General features: G+C 31.0%; 2 long non-coding RNA genes across 2 annotated transcripts; both read left to right on the forward strand.

Annotated features, from left to right (window-relative positions):
* Positions 1–4,710: 4,710 nt before the first annotated feature.
* On the forward strand, positions 4,711–8,899 carry LOC143922439 (uncharacterized). Its single transcript, XR_013261577.1, has 8 exons — positions 4,711–5,102; positions 6,721–6,859; positions 6,938–7,045; positions 7,116–7,216; positions 7,290–7,411; positions 7,492–7,582; positions 7,649–7,762; positions 7,839–8,899. It is a non-coding gene; the product is annotated as an uncharacterized LOC143922439 (long non-coding RNA).
* A 13,736-nt stretch (positions 8,900–22,635) lies between these two features.
* On the forward strand, positions 22,636–24,459 carry LOC143922691 (uncharacterized). Its single transcript, XR_013261625.1, has 5 exons — positions 22,636–22,780; positions 22,854–22,975; positions 23,056–23,146; positions 23,219–23,326; positions 23,403–24,459. It is a non-coding gene; the product is annotated as an uncharacterized LOC143922691 (long non-coding RNA).
* The last annotated feature ends 569 nt before the right edge of the window (positions 24,460–25,028 follow it).

Raw genomic sequence — 25,028 nt, forward strand, 5'->3', positions numbered from 1 at the left:
TTACAGGCTCCAAGAATTCATTCTCTCCTTCCTAGCCTTGAGTCTACATATACTTGAATCGTAGAACCTTTTGGAATTTCTCTACAATTGAAACCATGATGGTCACAATCACCACAGAATGATTAAAAATAGTTTATGTTGTTGATTCAAATTCAAAATTTCTTAGTGGTTCAATTTTGATGATAATATTATGTAATCATATTTTTATTTCACTATGCAAAAAAATTGAGATATCTTATGTGAGCATTAATTAGCACAATGAAACTGAAAACCAAGAGATAATAAAATTGTTTGAAACGGTTGTTATATATTTTATTTTATTATCACACTTTTTATCCTCATTTTATTATCCGCTATCAATTTATTGATAGCGGATATTTATATACATATAACTATACTATCATGGATGTCCTGTCGGACTAGCACGTGTTAAAAATCGGACAATAGGATGAAGATATTACATTAAAAAAAAATCAGAAACAAGTTTTATCTTTCGACGCCCCCAACATAGTAGAACACTACTTAGCTTAAACGCATTTTTATGTAAATAAAATACTAAACATATTGTTATCGTAATAATTTGTGATCGAGCTTGCATATTTATTTACGCATACGGAAAATTTGACCGTGACCAGCGATCGTCAAGCTCAATTAATAATCAAAAGCGTTTTCCATGTTTTGCCAACGCGTATATCGCTAATTACTTTGCATTAATTCAAACATTGATAATACGCATAGATTTATTTAAAATAATAACAAAATAAATTAGGACCTTCACCAGGAAATATGTATTCAATATATGGGGATTAATATAAATTACTAATTAACAACCGCAACGTTCGTTTTATATTATATAACAGTGGTAGCCAAATTGCGGCTTTTTGGTACCTTAAATGCGACTTCGTACCATTCTCAAATAATTCAAAACTACACATATTAATTTCCCAAATTCCAATTCCACGTTACACAACAGAACGGCGTATCACTGAAACAGGAAAGATTCTGAATTATCTGAAAAATGATTTGAAAACCTGTGCAGCATTCAACTCTTAACAAAGTTACAGAATTTGAAGATAGTCCTCGGTTAGCTGTGTTTGTCAGATATGTTTCTATATAAGTAATTATGAAAGAAGAAATGCTCAATTTAGTAGCACTCAAATAATAAATTCGTGGTGTCGATATTTGCTTCATAATCTCTTTCATAATTAATATTCTGGTTTTCTTTGTCTATTTCGGTTTCTAACAATTTGACAAAATTGATCATATTAGCTCCATTATCTGTTGTAACGATAAATAATATATTATATTATTTATTAAAAATAGTCTGCATATGTAACAAATCTCATTGTTTGTGCCAATAAAATTAATTGCAGCTCTCTAGTCCTCTCCGGATTTTTGCAAGTGGCCCGTAGTGACATAAAGATTGGCCACCTTTGTAATATAATGTACATACATACATATGTACATATGTACATAGAAGACGATCGATAAAATTTCATTTTTAATCATCACGAGAAATATCTTCACTATGATTGCAATTATACAATGTGTCTTGAATTTTCAGTGGTATTTGCAACATTCGTAAGTCTTTAAGTATTGATTTTCTGTTTATGTAGCTTACGAACAGTCTAGAGCCTTGAAAATAAATGTTTTATATAAGTAAAATATCAAATGAAATTGCGAAAAACACCCTTACGTTATGATGTGGTAAACAATTCGTTGTTTGTTTCTGTATGGTTTTATTCCATGAAAAATTTTTTGCGAAGTAATTACAATTTATACAGTTATACAAAAATGTCACATGTTGTGACACGTGAAGAGTATATTGACGTCATAAAATGAAAAAACACACGCGCAATTGGGGAAAATTTAATCAGAAGAAAGAAAATATGAGATTAATGTAAATTTAATAAACTCCAATATTGATAATGCAAGAATATATGTACTTACATAAATGAAATTTATTGAAGTGCGATGTGATTATGTGATATATAATAAATTTTGACTGATCTCAACATATGTACATATGTACATACAATTTTTGTACATCGAATATGTTCAAAAGCAGACTTGAAACTTTATATACATATGTAGATTTTATGTATTTTGCGGATTTGTCTTCAGTTAATTTTTCATTTGCATTATTGGCTTAGAAACCTCAACCAATCATATGTATATGTTTTAATCTTTTAGAAATTCACCTTGTCTGGATAACAAAAACTAATAGTCAACATTAAATTCATATCTTACGTGTTGTATGCAATTGTGTATTATATTTTTATTGATTATTTATATCAAATGAATCGAAGAACATATTGTAAAAAAATTACGGTCTTAGTCCGAGTTGCATCAGAGCTTTGTTAAAAAGCTCCGACTGTCATTAATATCTAATGTTAAATTATATTTCCATTGTATATATTTAAATAAAATCATTTTGACAAGACTCATTTATAGTGAAATCGGTAAAATATTCAATAAAAAGAATTAAAACAAATAGCTTTCGTTCGTCTGAGATTTATATTACTCGTCATTATCAAGATGTTTTAGTCTGCCATTTACTTTTCGTAAATTTATTACTGTACATATCTATAGGTATGTTCGTAGTTTTTTTCTAATAGGAAGAGAAAATCTATGAGAGTTTTAAAATGTTTCCGAAAATGAAGATTATTTGATTTATGTGTGTATATTATTAAGATCAAATATAACCTTTAAATTCAAACAAGGGACAATAAATCTGGGTATGAACATCGTTCATAGCTACATTGTATGTATAGTAACACTATTTAGAAAAATATCATGAGAAATGTTTCTAATACTATGCAATAAATGTACGTTTGTGGGAATTTGCCCAATTAAATAAATCAATCCATACAAAGTAAGCTGTTCGAACATTCAAGAACGAGTACAGGCCGAATTGACCTTTGGTGATAAGCAAAAGGGGTGTTCAAGATGCAGCCCGCTAGTTGCCGCCAAGTTTGTGGTTCAAAGGTCAAATATAAGTTAATATATTACTAAAATAAGCCACTGTCTACAATGGGAATCATCAATGGTCGTCGAAAACAATCGTCAAGCATATATTCGATATCGTTTTGTGCTAAACCCGCATTCGTCTGGATAAAACACTCCTGAAGTGTACACGACTCATATTTCCCACTTCTGAGCTAATCTCAACTCCCAGTCAACCCTACGACGACCGTAGCGAAAATTTTTAAATGGAATTGTATTAAATTTTATGAGTTTTAAATCGTAAAGGGCGCGTGTTTCGATTTTCGACAAGTTCGATTAATTTTTTCGCATATTTATGATTTAGATTAATTCTATTATATAAAAAAAACTTTTAAATATTTCACGATTGAAAAATTCGGCACGTATTTCAATGTTTTAATTTCAAACGCTTTTTATACGTATGTACGTACATATATCACAAAGTCTTAGATTTTAATGGTCAAATAATCATTATAGATTTTACACATATGATGTTATTAGTATTTATAGCCTTTATCTTATTTTAATAACAGTATTAATAGGAGAGAACGCTTGGAAAATTATTTGCAATTCTTATCAAATGTTCATAATATCTTTTATGTTAATTAGAATCTCCATAGAAACGGCTATGTAAAGCAAATTTGACGTACATAGTGTGTATTATTTGCATAATTTTCTTTAACTTTCTTAATGATTCCTGTGATATCTTTCGATGTCGTCATATATTTACTGTACCTATCTTCAAGCAATTTTTAATAATAGCAGTAATAAAAATGTAACTTGTATCTACATAAATGTATAATACCTTGTATAAAGACACACACATACAATCAAAAACGATAGGAATTTACGTGCTTTGTTTGCGTCATCAAATTCGATTTCAGATTTTTCTGAATCACATATCAATTAATGTTATTTTGTACCAACAATCGAGACTTTTTTAACTGACAATTTGAATCCAATGCAATGCTAATGAACACAACCAGACATTTAATAGTGATTGTAAGACGTAATCGATTAAAAGACGCACCCTTAATTCAGAAACACCAAAATAGGAAAAAAATTATGTAATATGGTAGTTTATTCTAATAAAAAAGAAAAAAGGACCAGATCCATAAAGACTTGTGAGTCAATTAGTGAAACTTTATATGGGAAAATTTATTTGACATGCCAGAGATGGTTTAAGAGAGGCTTTTCTAAAAGAGGCAAATAGAGACATGTAGACCACCACTCAAGTAAGATAAATGATTAAAAATGATGAATGAACTTAATATTAATGACAACTATATTTTGATAGAGATTGTACACAAGACGAACCCCGAATCTAGAGACATCAAAATAGGAAAAACAGCATGTGTTCTTTAATTGATGTATGTAATACGGTTGTTAATTCAAAGAAAAATGTGTCAATTGGAGAAATTTTATAGGGAAAGGATTAGTCGATATTCCAGAGACGGTCTAATATAGACAAGTTTATAGAATAGGGATAGAAACACGCATACCACAATTCAAATAAGATAGAATGATTGAAAAGTGATGTGAAACGCGTCTGTAAATCTTCGACGAGGATTCCCGGGTGATATGCATCTTCGTCAGTCGTCGAAGTGTTAAGGCGTTGCAAAAGTGGGATTGTTTATTAATTCGTCACCACTCCCACCGACGAAATTTCGAGTGGTGGGAAAGTGCTGAAAGACTATAAATACGAGCCCTTAGCGCGGAGCCAGCAACTCTCCCGTGTATCCCAGCGCCGGGGGGGATACACGGGAGAGTTCAAGTGCACTCGGACTGGCCTTTGAGAAATTTCACCCCACGGGGGGTGACCGCGAATTTTTCCACGGTTAATTAAGTTTTAGTTTAAGTGTAATTTTAAAAAAGGGCGAAAAGCATATCACGCTTATTGCTCGGACGCTCTTGGGCGATTTTAAAGTTTAAGTGATACTGTGGAAAGTGTTGGCAATCATTCCTTTAGTGTGCTGAAGTTTTTCGAAGACGGGTGAAGATGAAGTCGCAGAGAACGGCGTGTACGTGCAATGGGTATTATCTGGAGCCAAGGGGGGATTTTTCATTTTTTTTTATCCCCCCAGAAGAACACTAAGCGGTTTGCTCAATATGACCCGGTGAGTTCGATCCAATTTATTTTATTCTAATATTTTATTTTATTGCAGGATGCAGATCAACTCTCAAATTGGACGTGGTGATTTAATAATTTATTTTGTTTAATTTTCAGAATTTTTATTTTGTTTTATTTTATTTTTTATTTGAATTTCAAATTTTGTTGCTATTGCGATTATTTTATTATTGATTTTTTATGAATTATGTATGTGTACTCATTTTTTTTTTTGCTTTTCCTTCAATTGGCGTGGGGTCTGCATTTGAGCTGTTTTTTGTTAATAATTTTTCAATCATTTTTATTTAAATAATTGAAAGACACATTTTAATTTTCACTTGACAATATTTAAACGAATGTCTCACTTTACGGCCTACATATGTATATATATTTACGTGGCTTGAAACTTGGCCGTTAAACGAGATTCCGAAAGACGCATAATTTATTTCAATACAAAGTTCATTTATTGATCGCATTTCTACTCATAAAAATCATATGTTCAAATATTGATAATGGAATCGCTGTTTTGAAAATTTTTTGCCTTTAAAATGGGTAGTGTTCTCTTCTCTACATACATATTTATTGTCTGAATTAGAGCTGATCTATTATCTTGAATTAGGGCCACATCTTACGATTTTTCCATATAATTTTTCCGCTACGTATCGTCTACAATAGATCTTAAATTAAATTGAGGTATACTTAAAAAGAAAAGTTATTTAGGTATATGCATAGAGCGTTTGTATCATATAGCGAATTATGTATTTATTTTATTAGGAGAGTTTGTTTCATTTATAATATAATGAGCTTTTCAGTGATGAATCAGTGTTTCAATTATAAAATTATTTATAGAGACATTTTTAATTTGAACAGTTTAATATAAATTGTAAAATGTGTTGTGATGGAAATTTATTAATTATGGAAGTACAAAAACTCGTTTTATTTGTAAAATTTCTAATAATAAAAAAATCTTATTAATGTTATTTTGCGATATTTGCGAAAATGTTAATTTTGCACTAATTGACGGAAATTTATTTATAAGAAGGAACAATTGAACGCGTAGAATATATATTTTTTGTTATATTTTATTTTATGTGTAATTTCTTCATTATTTAAACAAATAATTAAAAAGGACCCATATGTGTAATACTACAAATACAAAGTGCGGCAAAAGTTCACTCACAATTTAATTTTGATATAATTCACGAATTAAAAGATAAGAGATCATTATTTGATACTGTTTTCATAGTAACAAATTCGAGTCATTTTGAGGAAGTTCTTTTCAAGAGTTTTCCTTCACCATTCCATCTCCAATTTACCTCACCGTTCAAACTCGTTTAATGGCCGTTATTGCTTATGGGGTAGTTTTAACATCATTAAATATTCGAGTAGATGAATTTCGCAATAAATTAAATTGATGCATTCTACAATATTGTACGGTTCTATATATTAAACATATATGTAAATATGTAGGTTTAAATAAAACTGGGTCCATATCCGTTTATCAAAATGAAAAACAGATTTTTGCCATATTTAGTAACTATTTTGAATGCACAAGCTTTGTGGTCATTTTCGAATTTTTTACTTTTTTACCCAACGAAGTTTTTTAATTGAATAATTAAACTTTCCAGTGTACATACGTTAATTTTGGAATTGCATTTTCACGTAATCCATTCTCTGGAAAAAATCGAGTCAGCGTCTGGAGTCTTGTTTCGTTCAACTACAATGCAATTTACGTCTATTAAATGTAGACTATGCATTGGCAGTAGAGTAAGTTTATTTAAATTTTTCTACATTATTAAGTAATGAAATTTGAATCCGTTGTTCAGCTGCATCGACTTCTTATAGATTCATGTACATTCGAGATATGAAGATGAGCACATGCGATCTACATAGAACATCACACCGTTTTGCAATTGACAAAACTGTTCACTACAATTCGCTCAACGATATCTGGTGAATTTTACATCAATATCAAAGCCTTTTTAATAAATGTTCGATTTTAATTCGCTCAATTTTCCATCAGATGCTCAACTTCAATTACCGATCGTCTGGGGCGAGGGTAAGAACTTTAATAAATGATAATCATCATTAAACACCATTAAGAAGATCGCTCAATAACACCCAGTGAGTCTGTTTGTAAGAGCTTAGACTATTTCGTGGCGAATTTAATATTTAATTTAATTTTTTATATCTTCAGAATTCGCACAACGATTTCTCGAATATCCTCGATAAGGTTTCATATATACTGGAGACGATAGTTTCATATATACTGGTAAACGCTTTCAATATAACACAAGTGGTGTGCTCAAAAATCTAACCGTAATTACTTTTTATATATTGTATTATAGTATAATTTTATTTAGTCCACGATTTAATATCTGTATTTCTATTTATTACAGATTTTACAACAAAATCCGATCGCACGTTCAAGGATTAGAACATATGAAGATATGAGAAAATATCAACCAACACAAAGAAGACCAACATCCAGTGAGTTTTTCGTTCAGGATTTCCAGTATTGGTTTACGTACAATATTAATAAAGATTTTTTTTAAGAATTAGAATTGCGATACAATCGGACGGTTCAGGACATGGAGCAAAGCGTTAAATACAACTAGTATGCACTTTAAATCATTTGCAAATGACATCAAAAAGTGCATCAGTTAAACTGTAAGTTTCACCGTCGCCTTGTATTATATTGCAATATTCAATGATATTATTTAAAGTTTGATGATTTATTTTACAGGGGTCGGGGCCTCGACGAAGCTGGAACAAAGTCTCGGGAACTTGAAAAACTTTTATCATGTAAAAGTGACATCGAAATTCATCGAACGAGTTCTAAACTGATTCTTGAGTTTTTTTATTTTGCAATTTTAAAGCCGATTATTTTATGATATTACCTTAGCAGTGTTAAAATAAGTTAGCAATAAGTTGCACACTATATGTATTCGTGTACTTAATTGAGGTAGAAATAATTTATAGGATTATTACAAAGGTTTGGTTCGACAAACACATCTACTGTTTTATATCGTTAAGTGAAAAACAATAACTTTAGAACGCAGCAGTTCTTCAAAGTTCTTCTTTGGTCGCAGCAAAATAGAACCAAGTGTAAAGTGTACATAGTTTTAGTGTTTTAGTGTTAATTACATTCAAAGTGCGTTCTAGCTCATGGGCAAACATGAGCTTTTGTGTGGCTTTGTTAGTGTATGATTTATCGTCGATATCACTTATATATGTTTGTGTATAATCAAAACATTTCCTTCAATTTTATTTCTTGTGAAAATCATAATGTTCAACGCTTACATACCTATCAGCAATGGGTTTCTGCAATATTATAACACCTTATTGTAGGCATAACAACCGCCAACTTAGTCTTAGGAAAACATGCTTACATATCTTTAACATGCCAAAGATATGTAAAGCATAAATAGAATAAGAGCATACATTATATATATATGTATGAAGTATTTAAAGATCTTCTCACAGTCTTAACTTGACACAACTAATATTATCTTACATTTATGTGCGTTTACTGTTTTTTTTTTTATTGTCTTGCGTATAGGAAAATTGGAGAGTATCCCTTTCATCGTTTGATGGTTACCACTAACATTGTTATCGTTAGTGGAAACGTCATTAGTCACATATCCATTCGTTATAAAAAAAAAAAATCTAAAAAGTCAAAGAAACACAAAAAAAAAAACATTTTGAATATACATATTCTTGTGGCTACCACGAACATTGTACCCGTGAGTGGAATCGCCTGTAGCTTCTTATTATAATTAATTAATTGCATTTTGAATAACTATCAAAAAAAAAATTAAAAATTAAAAGGAAATTTAAAAAAAAATCGATGTATGTTAGTCAAAACGTTTTGAATTTTTGCGGCTACCACAAACATTGTACCTGGGAGTGGAATTGCCTTTAGCTTCTTGAATCTTTTCATGTATAACATGTTTAGTGTATGAATGTCGAAACGTTTTGAATGTTTGAATTTTTCACTTATTACTAACAATAAAAAAATTAGAATTTAATGTATGTCAAAACATACTCTTTGCGGCTGCCACGAACATTGTACCCGTGAGTGGATTCGCCTGTAGCTTCTTATTATAATTAATTAATTGCATTTTGAGTAACTATCAAAAAAAAAAAATTAAAAATTAAAAGAAAATTTAAAAAAAAATCGATGTATGTTAGTCAAAACGTTTTGAATTTTTGCGGCTACCACAAACATTGTACCTGGGAGTGGAATTGCCTTTAGCTTCTTGAATCTTTTCATGTATAACATGTTTAGTGTATGAATGTCGAAACGTTTTGAATGTTTGAATTTTTCACTTATTACTAACAATAAAAAAATTAGAATTTAATGTATGTCAAAACATACTCTTTGCGGCTGCCACGAACATTGTACCCGTGAGTGGAATAGCCTTTAGCTTTTTTCATTATTCCAATATTAGCATTACTAACCCAAAAAAACTAATAAAATTTTATAAAACATACCAAAAAGTTGTCGTTTTATTTTCATAAATTTCAACAATTTTCCAACGCCCCAGAACTTAGCCACAATTCAAGAAATAATTATAATATTAATGTATGAACATTGACATACATAAAAATTTAACATACATACACACATACATACACACGTACATACATATGTACATACATCATCTTCATAAATCAGTGGTTTCCAAACACATTGCTACCTCGCCCCCTACCACTCTATTTCATAAAATAATACGTCCATTGAATGAAAAAAATGTATTAATACAAAAAAATTCAAATATAATTAACAGAACATTTTTCCAAAATTTCTTCCAACTTTATCATCAGCAAGCGGTATTTTTCCCCACTGTTTCGCTAATGATTCGACAAGAATTATTTCAACCATATCAATAGTTGCTGGAAAAACTAGTGTCTTTCTTGTCCTACTACATATGTGGCTTTTTACATTTAGTTATTCTGAAAGAGACTTTGTTCGATGCTAGTAATGTATAAAACTTTTTTAACGTTTTTCTTGACGTTTGTTTAACGTTTATGAAATAAATAAATGTATCACCTTAAATATATATGTAGTAATAGCCTTCTTTGTACACACATACATACATATACTGAATATAATATACCAATTTTTTCGAATACTGCTCAATTCATAATTAAAACACAAAGATCAAACATTTATAAACACTAACAACAGATAAGAGCATAAAATAATCAAAAATACTATGCAGCTACGTCACATACTACAATGTACCAACAATTTTGAAATGACAGGATTTCCATTTAGTACGGGATAAACATCTTTAGATCACCACTAATAACAATGAAGTAAAATAATGTGAGATATTTACGTATCATTTTTTATGATGAGAGCATAAAATTAAGGATGCTCGAACAAGATAAAATACACATAAATTAAAAAAAAAATCGAACAATCAAGTCAACACTGACTATAAATCTATTGTGGCTAGGATGTACTCACATTACATATATAATATATAATGTGAAAGTGGTTCATTGGTTGTATCGTGTGCTATCGTTGTGTCTGGACGTGTTAATTCGTTCGCATTCTACCATGGAGGATATTGTTACTATAAGCCAGAGAATACTCGCGGACCTTTCAAAAAAAGGATCTGGTGCCAATGTCCTTACCAAGGACAGGGTGCGATACATCAGCGACGAAATTAAAAATATAGTATCCATCGCACGCGTCGCTTTTAATAACCTGGCCTCGCTAAAAATCGCTGTGGAGTCCCTCCAGACTATCCACACTGATGTCGGTGAAATAAAGAGGATGATGTGTCGTCCCTTTCCAGCAGCTCTGGCTCCAGCTGTTTTTGTTGAACCTACAACTCTGCAATCGGGCGAGGTAACATTACGAGAACTCTCCACACTGTCAACTGAATGTAACAATACTACAGTACATAAACAAACACCTGTCAGATGCCCGTATGACGTTATAGCGGCATCCTCTACCGTTTCACCTCCGCCTTATTCAGCTTCAACTTCACTCGCGTCTGCTTTAGCTTCAGCATCTACTCCTGGGTGTGCTACTGTTTCTGCTTCTACTGTTTCTGCTTCTACTGTTTCTGTTTCTGCTTCTCCTCCTTCTCCTATAAAACCTGCGAAATCTTACAGTCAGGTCGCAGCGCTATCTTCTACTGCTTCACCTCTGCCATCTTCATCTTCAGCTACACTTACATCAGCTTCTGCTTCAACATCTGATTATGTTCCTGTCTCTTGTGCTCCTGCTTCTGCTTCTACTGTAGATCCTTCAAATTCGTTCAGTCAGGTCGCTGGGACTTCTTCCGGGAGACTGCCATATACTCGTGGATCTGGAGCACCTGATAAAACTTTACAGGTGGCCACTATTCCGAAATTGAAGAATGTACACGTTTTTAATTTGGCAAATAACTGCACTTGTGATACTGTGAAACAGTTCATATTAAATAAAATTAAAAATAAAAGAATCAACGTTTCTCAGGTTGCTAAAACTGACATGTGCTCGTCATTTAAAATTAGTGTAGATACTGAAACTTTTAATATAATTATCAATCCTGAATTTTGGCCTATGGGTACTGGCATAAGAGAATGGTTATTTCTCAAAAAAATCTCTTCGAAACCGATTGCCCAAACCCGTGACCCGTAACATTAAACTTTATTATCAAAATGTGCGGGGTTTAAATACAAAACTCAAGGAATTCTACAATAACGCCGCTTCTAGATCTATTGACGTCCTTGCTATTACTGAAACATGGCTAAACTCATCTGTACATGATGCCGAAGTACTTGACAGCAGTTTCAATATATATCGCCATGATAGATCTGCCAGAGGTGGTGGTGTTCTTCTAGCAGTTAAAAATACAAATATTATTTCGGTTGAAAGACTTAGTCATCTTGAGGACATTCATGAATGTGTATGGCTAAAACTAAGATTTGTTAACATTCCTTTTTTTATATACATATGTACTATTTATTTTCCACCAAGATCTCCACCAAATATTTATAAGCGATTTTTTGATTTAATTATATCTAATTATTCACATTTAAGTAATGGTCGCATTTTTATATCTGGAGATTTTAATCTGAATTCTTCTAACTGTTTTCCTGATGACCTTAATTTTTTTATATCTTTATTCAACTTAAAACAAATTAATACTATTCGAAACTATTTTAATAATTCCATGTTGGATTTTCTATTAACAAATTTAGATTGTCAGAATATTATTATTTCAAATTCAGTTGATTCCTTGGTTCCTGAAGACAGCTATCATCCTGCTCTTGATATTCATTTAAAATTAACTATAACTTATTCCTCACTTCGTTTAATAAATAACTGTCTTAATACCTCTGTCCTAAATGGATGGTTATTTACAAATGTTGATTTCAAATATTTAAATGATATTCTTTGTAATTGTCAATGGGAGCGAGTTTATGAGTGCAAAGATGTTAATTTGGCCCTCTCTAATTTCTATGACATTATATATTCTATTTTTAATGATTGTTTTCGGTTGAAAGGATTAGTGACGAGTAAAAGGATTTATCCGCCTTGGTTTACTAAAGAAATTATTAATCTCTTAAAAAGTAAATATCAAACACATAAACTCTGGAAGAAATCGAGCAATCCTCTTATCTTAAATAATTTCCGTATTTTACGTACGGAAATTAAGAAATTAATTAATAATGCATATAATGTTTATGTAGCTGATTGTGAAAGTTCCATAGTTAAAAACCCTAAGAAATTCTGGAACTTCATCAATTCTAAACGTGTAAATCGTGTTAAGTCGACCATTATGTACAATGATTCTGGATTGTTAGAGGGTGATCAAAACATTGCTAATGGATTTGCCGACTTTTTTAAATCAGTTTTCAATAATCCTACTGATTCCATGGAACCTACCAATGACTCGGAATTTACTTTCCCCACTTTAGCGATTAATCATCTTGACTCTTCCGATCTGAAATATGGCTTTCTAAAATTAAAAAATATTTATTCTTCCGGTCCTGACTCCATCCCTAATTACATCCTAAAAGGATGTGAGGTTAGTCTCTTAGAACCTTTAAAATTCATTTTTAATTTAATTCTAAGGAACTCTTCATTCCCCAATTTATGGAAATGCTCTAAAGTAACTCCTGTTCATAAGAAGGACGATAAATCTTGTGTAAGGAACTACAGACCAATAACTATCTTGTCAGCGCCAGCCAAAATGTTTGAGGTAATATTACACAGATACATTTTTAATCACTTTCAAAGTATGCTCATTGATCAGCAGCATGGCTTTCGTCCGGCCAGATCAGCTATTACCAACTTGTTATGTTTCTCTAATGACATAACCAGCACTTTGGATTGTAATAATCAAATGGATGTAATATATACTGATTTTGAGAAGGCGTTTGATAAAGTTGATCATAAAATTTTGGTTAGTAAATTAAGTTTTATTGGATTTACTTATAATCTTGTTGGTCTTTTTATTTCTTATTTACAGGATCGACGTCAATTCGTTAAGTTTGGGAGTTGCTTTTCTTATGAGTATGTTGCCACTACTGGGATTCCCCAAGGATCAAATCTTGGCCCTTTATTATTCCTAATATTTATCAACGATATTCAATCTTCTATTCACCATTCTAAATTTTTATTATATGCGGATGACTTAAAAATCTATAAGAGAATAATTGATTTACCTGACGCTCTTTATTTGCAAGAGGATTTGAATTCTATTTATGAATGGGCTAATGTTAATAAACTTCCCTTCAATATCCTAAAGTGTCGGGTCATTTCTTACTCTCGTTCTCGTTCTCCTATTAAATATCCGTATAAATTTCATGATTCTCTTCTTCAGAGAGAATTATTTATATCTGATCTGGGAATAGTCTTTGAAAATAGTTGGAGTTTCAACATTCACATTGAGAATATCTGTAATAGGGCAACAAAAATCCTTGGATTCGTAATCCGTAATTCGTCCGAACTAGGGCTCACTGCCATTCGTCTCTTATATTGTACATTAGTTCGCAGTGTGCTCGAGTTTGGCTCCATTATATGGTCTCCCTATCAACTTCGTTACTTTCTAATGTTGGAACGAGTCCAAAGGAAATTCCTTAGATTTTTATATCTGAAGACATTTGGATTTTATCCATATCTGTTCCCTAGTGCCTTTGTCTTGGGATCTTTGGGTTTCTACTCCCTGGCAAAGAGAAGAGATTTATTTCTTGGGAAACATTTCGTAAAATTACTTAGAGGAGAGATTCACAATCCCACTATCCTGGAGAAACTAAAATTCTGGGCCCCGGAAAATCGTAGAGTTTTAAGAAAACATGATATATTTTTGCCAATTAGGGCTAAATCAAACGTGCTCATGAACTCCCCCCTCTCGAGAGCTGTTCGACTCCTTAACTTACTGGCACATTACTTGGACCTATTCGATGCCAGTTATGTTGAGTTGGTGGAACACATCCTAAATAGCACGATATAAATTTTTCAATCTTATTTCTTTGTTTTTATTTTGTGTACATATTTTTTACTTGATTTTTATTATTTTTTTATGATGTTTTTTTTTATTTATGATTTTTATTATTTTCTTATGTTTTTTTTTATTTGTGATTTTTATTATTTTTTTTATGATGTTTTTTTTTGTAATTTTTATGATTTTTATTATTTGTATTAAAATCACATTGACGCTTTGGGGCAACCTGTCAAGTCTCTGTGGTGTTGATTTTTTAAAATAAAATAAAATATGTAAGTATACACAGGCGCGGCTCGTGCATAGGAACTGCGGCGCTGCAGCACCCCCAGAAAAAATACAAAAAAATCACATTTGTATACATTTACAACTTGTGAATGTAATTTAAATAAGAATGATTAGATATTTGACATAATCATTATTAATGAGTATGTCAAATATATCTAAATACTAGTTGTAAATGCGATTTTTTTGTAATTTTTCTGGGGGTGCCGCAGCGCCGCAGTTCCTATGCACGAGCCGCGCCTGAATAATACATATGTATATGCTTTCAACAATCAATAAATTTGAACTACTTCGTCGAATCTTGTGAGATAGGGAAGTACTGATTTTATTAGAACCGTCATAACAATAAAGTTGGATAAATTGGCCAACTTTAATAAGAAACGGTCGATCTGGATTAATAATCATTCAGATCTTGTCAGCAGCGGTCATCGGGAAAACCGAATAATGTTTTCGATTCTTGCCATGGTTTGAACCCACAATCTCAACTGGTAAGTAATAAGTGCATCAAATCTCGGAGTTTTATGGCACCGTAATTCTGGCGCTGAGATTATTTTGAATACCGTAATTACGGTTCTGGTCGATTTTAGCGGAATGTCCTTGGCTTTGTCGATTCTTCGAAGATTGTTTTATCGTTATTATTAGTACATTATTATACGTATTTATTTCAAAGCGTGTTCGAGAGACCTTCATCTAGCAGTGGATGGCGAATGGCTGCAGATGATGCTATGATTTTTTACAGGCTCCAAGAATTCATTCTCTCCTTCCTAGCCTTGAGTCTACATATACTTGAATCGTAGAACCTTTTGGAATTTCTCTACAATTGAAACCATGATGGTCACAATCACCACAGAATGATTAAAAATAGTTTATGTTGTTGATTCAAATTCAAAATTTCTTAGTGGTTCAATTTTGATGATAATATTATGTAATCATATTTTTATTTCACTATGCAAAAAAATTGAGATATCTTATGTGAGCATTAATTAGCACAATGAAACTGAAAACCAAGAGATAATAAAATTGTTTGAAACGGTTGTTATATATTTTATTTTATTATCACACTTTTTATCCTCATTTTATTATCCGCTATCAATTTATTGATAGCGGATATTTATATACATATAACTATACTATCATGGATGTCCTGTCGGACTAGCACGTGTTAAAAATCGGACAATAGGATGAAGATATTACATTAAAAAAAAATCAGAAACAAGTTTTATCTTTCGACGCCCCCAACATAGTAGAACACTACTTAGCTTAAACGCATTTTTATGTAAATAAAATACTAAACATATTGTTATCGTAATAATTTGTGATCGAGCTTGCATATTTATTTACGCATACGGAAAATTTGACCGTGACCAGCGATCGTCAAGCTCAATTAATAATCAAAAGCGTTTTCCATGTTTTGCCAACGCGTATATCGCTAATTACTTTGCATTAATTCAAACATTGATAATACGCATAGATTTATTTAAAATAATAACAAAATAAATTAGGACCTTCACCAGGAAATATGTATTCAATATATGGGGATTAATATAAATTACTAATTAACAACCGCAACGTTCGTTTTATATGATATAACAGTGGTAGCCAAATTGCGGCTTTTTGGTACCTTAAATGCGACTTCGTACCATTCTCAAATAATTCAAAACTACACATATTAATTTCCCAAATTCCAATTCCACGTTACACAACAGAACGGCGTATCACTGAAACAGGAAAGATTCTGAATTATCTGAAAAATGATTTGAAAACCTGTGCAGCATTCAACTCTTAACAAAGTTACAGAATTTGAAGATAGTCCTCGGTTAGCTGTGTTTGTCAGATATGTTTCTATATAAGTAATTATGAAAGAAGAAATGCTCAATTTAGTAGCACTCAAATAATAAATTCGTGGTGTCGATATTTGCTTCATAATCTCTTTCATAATTAATATTCTGGTTTTCTTTGTCTATTTCGGTTTCTAACAATTTGACAAAATTGATCATATTAGCTCCATTATCTGTTGTAACGATAAATAATATATTATATTATTTATTAAAAATAGTCTGCATATGTAACAAATCTCATTGTTTGTGCCAATAAAATTAATTGCAGCTCTCTAGTCCTCTCCGGATTTTTGCAAGTGGCCCGTAGTGACATAAAGATTGGCCACCTTTGTAATATAATGTACATACATACATATGTACATATGTACATAGAAGACGATCGATAAAATTTCATTTTTAATCATCACGAGAAATATCTTCACTATGATTGCAATTATACAATGTGTCTTGAATTTTCAGTGGTATTTGCAACATTCGTAAGTCTTTAAGTATTGATTTTCTGTTTATGTAGCTTACGAACAGTCTAGAGCCTTGAAAATAAATGTTTTATATAAGTAAAATATCAAATGAAATTGCGAAAAACACCCTTACGTTATGATGTGGTAAACAATTCGTTGTTTGTTTCTGTATGGTTTTATTCCATGAAAAATTTTTTGCGAAGTAATTACAATTTATACAGTTATACAAAAATGTCACATGTTGTGACACGTGAAGAGTATATTGACGTCATAAAATGAAAAAACACACGCGCAATTGGGGAAAATTTAATCAGAAGAAAGAAAATATGAGATTAATGTAAATTTAATAAACTCCAATATTGATAATGCAAGAATATATGTACTTACATAAATGAAATTTATTGAAGTGCGATGTGATTATGTGATATATAATAAATTTTGACTGATCTCAACATATGTACATATGTACATACAATTTTTGTACATCGAATATGTTCAAAAGCAGACTTGAAACTTTATATACATATGTAGATTTTATGTATTTTGCGGATTTGTCTTCAGTTAATTTTTCATTTGCATTATTGGCTTAGAAACCTCAACCAATCATATGTATATGTTTTAATCTTTTAGAAATTCACCTTGTCTGGATAACAAAAACTAATAGTCAACATTAAATTCATATCTTACGTGTTGTATGCAATTGTGTATTATATTTTTATTGATTATTTATATCAAATGAATCGAAGAACATATTGTAAAAAAATTACGGTCTTAGTCCGAGTTGCATCAGAGCTTTGTTAAAAAGCTCCGACTGTCATTAATATCTAATGTTAAATTATATTTCCATTGTATATATTTAAATAAAATCATTTTGACAAGACTCATTTATAGTGAAATCGGTAAAATATTCAATAAAAAGAATTAAAACAAATAGCTTTCGTTCGTCTGAGATTTATATTACTCGTCATTATCAAGATGTTTTAGTCTGCCATTTACTTTTCGTAAATTTATTACTGTACATATCTATAGGTATGTTCGTAGTTTTTTTCTAATAGGAAGAGAAAATCTATGAGAGTTTTAAAATGTTTCCGAAAATGAAGATTATTTGATTTATGTGTGTATATTATTAAGATCAAATATAACCTTTAAATTCAAACAAGGGACAATAAATCTGGGTATGAACATCGTTCATAGCTACATTGTATGTATAGTAACACTATTTAGAAAAATATCATGAGAAATGTTTCTAATACTATGCAATAAATGTACGTTTGTGGGAATTTGCCCAATTAAATAAATCAATCCATACAAAGTAAGCTGTTCGAACATTCAAGAACGAGTACAGGCCGAATTGACCTTTGGTGATAAGCAAAAGGGGTGTTCAAGATGCAGCCCGCTAGTTGCCGCCAAGTTTGTGGTTCAAAGGTCAAATATAAGTTAATATATTACTAAAATAAGCCACTGTCTACAATGGGAATCATCAATGGTCGTCGAAAACAATCGTCAAGCATATATTCGATATCGTTTTGTGCTAAACCCGCATTCGTCTGGATAAAACACTCCTGAAGTGTACACGACTCATATTTCCCACTTCTGAGCTAATCTCAACTCCCAGTCAACCCTACGACGACCGTAGCGAAAATTTTTAAATGGAATTGTATTAAATTTTATGAGTTTTAAATCGTAAAGGGCGCGTGTTTCGATTTTCGACAAGTTCGATTAATTTTTTCGCATATTTATGATTTAGATTAATTCTATTATATAAAAAAAACTTTTAAATATTTCACGATTGAAAAATTCGGCACGTATTTCAATGTTTTAATTTCAAACGCTTTTTATACGTATGTACGTACATATATCACAAAGTCTTAGATTTTAATGGTCAAATAATCATTATAGATTTTACACATATGATGTTATTAGTATTTATAGCCTTTATCTTATTTTAATAACAGTATTAATAGGAGAGAACGCTTGGAAAATTATTTGCAATTCTTATCAAATGTTCATAATATCTTTTATGTTAATTAGAATCTCCATAGAAACGGCTATGTAAAGCAAATTTGACGTACATAGTGTGTATTATTTGCATAATTTTCTTTAACTTTCTTAATGATTCCTGTGATATCTTTCGATGTCGTCATATATTTACTGTACCTATCTTCAAGCAATTTTTAATAATAGCAGTAATAAAAATGTAACTTGTATCTACATAAATGTATAATACCTTGTATAAAGACACACACATACAATCAAAAACGATAGGAATTTACGTGCTTTGTTTGCGTCATCAAATTCGATTTCAGATTTTTCTGAATCACATATCAATTAATGTTATTTTGTACCAACAATCGAGACTTTTTTAACTGACAATTTGAATCCAATGCAATGCTAATGAACACAACCAGACATTTAATAGTGATTGTAAGACGTAATCGATTAAAAGACGCACCCTTAATTCAGAAACACCAAAATAGGAAAAAAATTATGTAATATGGTAGTTTATTCTAATAAAAAAGAAAAAAGGACCAGATCCATAAAGACTTGTGAGTCAATTAGTGAAACTTTATATGGGAAAATTTATTTGACATGCCAGAGATGGTTTAAGAGAGGCTTTTCTAAAAGAGGCAAATAGAGACATGTAGACCACCACTCAAGTAAGATAAATGATTAAAAATGATGAATGAACTTAATATTAATGACAACTATATTTTGATAGAGATTGTACACAAGACGAACCCCGAATCTAGAGACATCAAAATAGGAAAAACAGCATGTGTTCTTTAATTGATGTATGTAATACGGTTGTTAATTCAAAGAAAAATGTGTCAATTGGAGAAATTTTATAGGGAAAGGATTAGTCGATATTCCAGAGACGGTCTAATATAGACAAGTTTATAGAATAGGGATAGAAACACGCATACCACAATTCAAATAAGATAGAATGATTGAAAAGTGATGTGAAACGCGTCTGTAAATCTTCGACGAGGATTCCCGGGTGATATGCATCTTCGTCAGTCGTCGAAGTGTTAAGGCGTTGCAAAAGTGGGATTGTTTATTAATTCGTCACCACTCCCACCGACGAAATTTCGAGTGGTGGGAAAGTGCTGAAAGACTATAAATACGAGCCCTTAGCGCGGAGCCAGCAACTCTCCCGTGTATCCCAGCGCCGGGGGGGATACACGGGAGAGTTCAAGTGCACTCGGACTGGCCTTTGAGAAATTTCACCCCACGGGGGGTGACCGCGAATTTTTCCACGGTTAATTAAGTTTTAGTTTAAGTGTAATTTTAAAAAAGGGCGAAAAGCATATCACGCTTATTGCTCGGACGCTCTTGGGCGATTTTAAAGTTTAAGTGATACTGTGGAAAGTGTTGGCAATCATTCCTTTAGTGTGCTGAAGTTTTTCGAAGACGGGTGAAGATGAAGTCGCAGAGAACGGCGTGTACGTGCAATGGGTATTATCTGGAGCCAAGGGGGGATTTTTCATTTTTTTTATCCCCCCAGAAGAACACTAAGCGGTTTGCTCAATATGACCCGGTGAGTTCGATCCAATTTATTTTATTCTAATATTTTATTTTATTGCAGGATGCAGATCAACTCTCAAATTGGACGTGGTGATTTAATAATTTATTTTGTTTAATTTTCAGAATTTTTATTTTGTTTTATTTTATTTTTTATTTGAATTTCAAATTTTGTTGCTATTGCGATTATTTTATTATTGATTTTTTATGAATTATGTATGTGTACTCATTTTTTTTTTTGCTTTTCCTTCAATTGGCGTGGGGTCTGCATTTGAGCTGTTTTTTGTTAATAATTTTTCAATCATTTTTATTTAAATAATTGAAAGACACATTTTAATTTTCACTTGACAATATTTAAACGAATGTCTCACTTTACGGCCTACATATGTATATATATTTACGTGGCTTGAAACTTGGCCGTTAAACGAGATTCCGAAAGACGCATAATTTATTTCAATACAAAGTTCATTTATTGATCGCATTTCTACTCATAAAAATCATATGTTCAAATATTGATAATGGAATCGCTGTTTTGAAAATTTTTTGCCTTTAAAATGGGTAGTGTTCTCTTCTCTACATACATATTTATTGTCTGAATTAGAGCTGATCTATTATCTTGAATTAGGGCCACATCTTACGATTTTTCCATATAATTTTTCCGCTACGTATCGTCTACAATAGATCTTAAATTAAATTGAGGTATACTTAAAAAGAAAAGTTATTTAGGTATATGCATAGAGCGTTTGTATCATATAGCGAATTATGTATTTATTTTATTAGGAGAGTTTGTTTCATTTATAATATAATGAGCTTTTCAGTGATGAATCAGTGTTTCAATTATAAAATTATTTATAGAGACATTTTTAATTTGAACAGTTTAATATAAATTGTAAAATGTGTTGTGATGGAAATTTATTAATTATGGAAGTACAAAAACTCGTTTTATTTGTAAAATTTCTAATAATAAAAAAATCTTATTAATGTTATTTTGCGATATTTGCGAAAATGTTAATTTTGCACTAATTGACGGAAATTTATTTATAAGAAGGAACAATTGAACGCGTAGAATATATATATTTTGTTATATTTTATTTTATGTGTAATTTCTTCATTATTTAAACAAATAATTAAAAAGGACCCATATGTGTAATACTACAAATACAAAGTGCGGCAAAAGTTCACTCACAATTTAATTTTGATATAATTCACGAATTAAAAGATAAGAGATCATTATTTGATACTGTTTTCATAGTAACAAATTCGAGTCATTTTGAGGAAGTTCTTTTCAAGAGTTTTCCTTCACCATTCCATCTCCAATTTACCTCACCGTTCAAACTCGTTTAATGGCCGTTATTGCTTATGGGGTAGTTTTAACATCATTAAATATTCGAGTAGATGAATTTCGCAATAAATTAAATTGATGCATTCTACAATATTGTACGGTTCTATATATTAAACATATATGTAAATATGTAGGTTTAAATAAAACTGGGTCCATATCCGTTTATCAAAATGAAAAACAGATTTTTGCCATATTTAGTAACTATTTTGAATGCACAAGCTTTGTGGTCATTTTCGAATTTTTTACTTTTTTACCCAACGAAGTTTTTTAATTGAATAATTAAACTTTCCAGTGTACATACGTTAATTTTGGAATTGCATTTTCACGTAATCCATTCTCTGGAAAAAATCGAGTCAGCGTCTGGAGTCTTGTTTCGTTCAACTACAATGCAATTTACGTCTATTAAATGTAGACTATGCATTGGCAGTAGAGTAAGTTTATTTAAATTTTTCTACATTATTAAGTAATGAAATTTGAATCCGTTGTTCAGCTGCATCGACTTCTTATAGATTCATGTACATTCGAGATATGAAGATGAGCACATGCGATCTACATAGAACATCACACCGTTTTGCAATTGACAAAACTGTTCACTACAATTCGCTCAACGATATCTGGTGAATTTTACATCAATATCAAAGCCTTTTTAATAAATGTTCGATTTTAATTCGCTCAATTTTCCATCAGATGCTCAACTTCAATTACCGATCGTCTGGGGCGAGGGTAAGAACTTTAATAAATGATAATCATCATTAAACACCATTAAGAAGATCGCTCAATAACACCCAGTGAGTCTGTTTGTAAGAGCTTAGACTATTTCGTGGCGAATTTAATATTTAATTTAATTTTTTATATCTTCAGAATTCGCACAACGATTTCTCGAATATCCTCGATAAGGTTTCATATATACTGGAGACGATAGTTTCATATATACTGGTAAACGCTTTCAATATAACACAAGTGGTGTGCTCAAAAATCTAACCGTAATTACTTTTTATATATTGTATTATAGTATAATTTTATTTAGTCCACGATTTAATATCTGTATTTCTATTTATTACAGATTTTACAACAAAATCCGATCGCACGTTCAAGGATTAGAACATATGAAGATATGAGAAAATATCAACCAACACAAAGAAGACCAACATCCAGTGAGTTTTTCGTTCAGGATTTCCAGTATTGGTTTACGTACAATATTAATAAAGATTTTTTTTAAGAATTAGAATTGCGATACAATCGGACGGTTCAGGACATGGAGCAAAGCGTTAAATACAACTAGTATGCACTTTAAATCATTTGCAAATGACATCAAAAAGTGCATCAGTTAAACTGTAAGTTTCACCGTCGCCTTGTATTATATTGCAATATTCAATGATATTATTTAAAGTTTGATGATTTATTTTACAGGGGTCGGGGCCTCGACGAAGCTGGAACAAAGTCTCGGGAACTTGAAAAACTTTTATCATGTAAAAGTGACATCGAAATTCATCGAACGAGTTCTAAACTGATTCTTGAGTTTTTTTATTTTGCAATTTTAAAGCCGATTATTTTATGATATTACCTTAGCAGTGTTAAAATAAGTTAGCAATAAGTTGCACACTATATGTATTCGTGTACTTAATTGAGGTAGAAATAATTTATAGGATTATTACAAAGGTTTGGTTCGACAAACACATCTACTGTTTTATATCGTTAAGTGAAAAACAATAACTTTAGAACGCAGCAGTTCTTCAAAGTTCTTCTTTGGTCGCAGCAAAATGGAACCAAGTGTAAAGTGTACATAGTTTTAGTGTTTTAGTGTTAATTACATTCAAAGTGCGTTCTAGCTCATGGGCAAACATGAGCTTTTGTGTGGCTTTGTTAGTGTATGATTTATCGTCGATATCACTTATATATGTTTGTGTATAATCAAAACATTTCCTTCAATTTTATTTCTTGTGAAAATCATAATGTTCAACGCTTACATACCTATCAGCAATGGGTTTCTGCAATATTATAACACCTTATTGTAGGCATAACAACCGCCAACTTAGTCTTAGGAAAACATGCTTACATATCTTTAACATGCCAAAGATATGTAAAGCATAAATAGAATAAGAGCATACATTATATATATATGTATGAAGTATTTAAAGATCTTCTCACAGTCTTAACTTGACACAACTAATATTATCTTACATTTATGTGCGTTTACTGTTTTTTTTTTTATTGTCTTGCGTATAGGAAAATTGGAGAGTATCCCTTTCATCGTTTGATGGTTACCACTAACATTGTTATCGTTAGTGGAAACGTCATTAGTCACATATCCATTCGTTATAAAAAAAAAAAATCTAAAAAGTCAAAGAAACACAAAAAAAAAACATTTTGAATATACATATTCTTGTGGCTACCACGAACATTGTACCCGTGAGTGGAATCGCCTGTAGCTTCTTATTATAATTAATTAATTGCATTTTGAATAACTATCAAAAAAAAATTAAAAATTAAAAGGAAATTTAAAAAAAAATCGATGTATGTTAGTCAAAACGTTTTGAATTTTTGCGGCTACCACAAACATTGTACCTGGGAGTGGAATTGCCTTTAGCTTCTTGAATCTTTTCATGTATAACATGTTTAGTGTATGAATGTCGAAACGTTTTGAATGTTTGAATTTTTCACTTATTACTAACAATAAAAAAATTAGAATTTAATGTATGTCAAAACATACTCTTTGCGGCTGCCACGAACATTGTACCCGTGAGTGGAATCGCCTGTAGCTTCTTATTATAATTAATTAATTGCATTTTGAGTAACTATCAAAAAAAAAAAATTAAAAATTAAAAGAAAATTTAAAAAAAAATCGATGTATGTTAGTCAAAACGTTTTGAATTTTTGCGGCTACCACAAACATTGTACCTGGGAGTGGAATTGCCTTTAGCTTCTTGAATCTTTTCATGTATAACATGTTTAGTGTATGAATGTCGAAACGTTTTGAATGTTTGAATTTTTCACTTATTACTAACAATAAAAAAATTAGAATTTAATGTATGTCAA

Source organism: Arctopsyche grandis, chromosome 2 (assembly GCF_051622035.1).
Source record: "Arctopsyche grandis isolate Sample6627 chromosome 2, ASM5162203v2, whole genome shotgun sequence".
Classification (NCBI taxonomy): domain Eukaryota; kingdom Metazoa; phylum Arthropoda; class Insecta; order Trichoptera; family Hydropsychidae; genus Arctopsyche; species Arctopsyche grandis.